Source organism: Seriola lalandi, unplaced genomic scaffold (genome assembly GCF_002814215.2).
Source record: "Seriola lalandi dorsalis isolate HSWRI2012SDOR001 ecotype SW California unplaced genomic scaffold, Sedor1 jcf7180002043824, whole genome shotgun sequence".
NCBI lineage: Eukaryota > Metazoa > Chordata > Actinopteri > Carangiformes > Carangidae > Seriola > Seriola lalandi.
In genome coordinates this window covers 1-1,300 of record NW_019514392.1, presented here as the reverse complement: position 1 = coordinate 1,300, position 1,300 = coordinate 1, and the positions used below count along the sequence as shown (strand labels likewise).

Sequence of the window (1,300 nt, the reverse complement as noted above, 5' to 3'; positions counted from 1 at the left end):
CAAAAGGCTAAGAAAAGAACTTGGCAAGGTGCTTACCTGGTACGTTTATGTTTATTCAGTGAGTCTGATCTAATTGGGATCTAATCTACGTGTTGAGACTGAGTGTGAGTCGTCTCATGGTGAGATAATCTAACTGCTGTTTCACTTTCACATAGATCCTAATTCATCTACATCCCAAACATCCTCTTTGCCTGGGTATGGACGTAATGGTCTCCATCCGGTAAGAGCGACATCACTTGTTTTTAAGTTTTACTAAATCAAAAACTTGAAGAAAAAAATATGAAAAATAATAATAATAAAAAATGTTTGCTTCTTAAGCCACAATCAGCTGATTTCTCCCACTACAACGGTGACAGATTCAGAGGTAACTGTCTCTGACATTCATCATGGATGTTGTCAATCACTACAATATTAAATCATTGAATAAAAATTAATTATGTGATGCTTTTGCTTTTCCTTTTCCCTTGCCTTTCAGATTTTAAGGTATGTGCTAATGGAGTATTGTGTGATCTTGAATCCCTGGTTATGCTTCCTCTCCCTGTTTAGTTTACTGCACTTCCAAACGACTGACCTCACCGCACTGTCTGTGTGTTTAAAGAAATGTGCAGTTAACTCAGCTTCAATTCACAGATGTGCTTGTATATATCTTCATTGATTCATGAGTTGCACCTATTACATAACTGACTCTTTAACCACACATCTTTTAAATATGCTTTACTGACAGTAATCTGGCCGTTTGACCTTTAGCTTTGAAGTGATTAATCCTGCCATGACATTTTCCTATTGCATGTGTTTCATTCTGAAGCTCATCCATGACGGTCAACATCCATTAGCAAGACTGGAGAGAGGAGTGTCTATGCCTAATTTGTTGGAGCCAAAAGCAAGTATTATTTGTATATTTGTGTTTTTTTAAAGACTTATCATGTTCTGGACACATGAACCTTTAAAGATATGCATGTAAGAGCTACAATAATAAATACAAATAATACTTCAGTACAGTTGAGTGGAGCTTTGGATAGATTTCAAACACGAGCTTGTTAGATTAACAGCTGTAGGATAGTGCTGAGGTTTCAAGGACAACTTCATCATCACCTTCCTTTAGAGTCTTTTGACAAAGGCTGATATATGCAGGACCTTGACACTTGACAGTGTTTTCTTCTATGAAGACTGAAGCACTGGTTTTATATAGACTTCAAAGATCCACGCTAACTGTGCGCTGGTTTTTACAACAGATGCTTATTTGCATGGTACAAGACGTTCTAACTCCATCTCCACAGCTCATAGAATAGAGATTGTGTTT

General features: G+C 37.0%; 1 long non-coding RNA gene across 1 annotated transcript; it reads left to right on the top strand.

The window, feature by feature from the left end:
* The first annotated feature begins 94 nt into the window (after nt 1-94).
* Nucleotides 95-1,291, top strand: LOC111648599 (uncharacterized). The gene is made up of 3 exons (XR_015436335.1): nt 95-220; nt 319-364; nt 476-1,291. It is a non-coding gene; the product is annotated as an uncharacterized LOC111648599 (long non-coding RNA).
* Nucleotides 1,292-1,300: the final 9 nt, after the last annotated feature.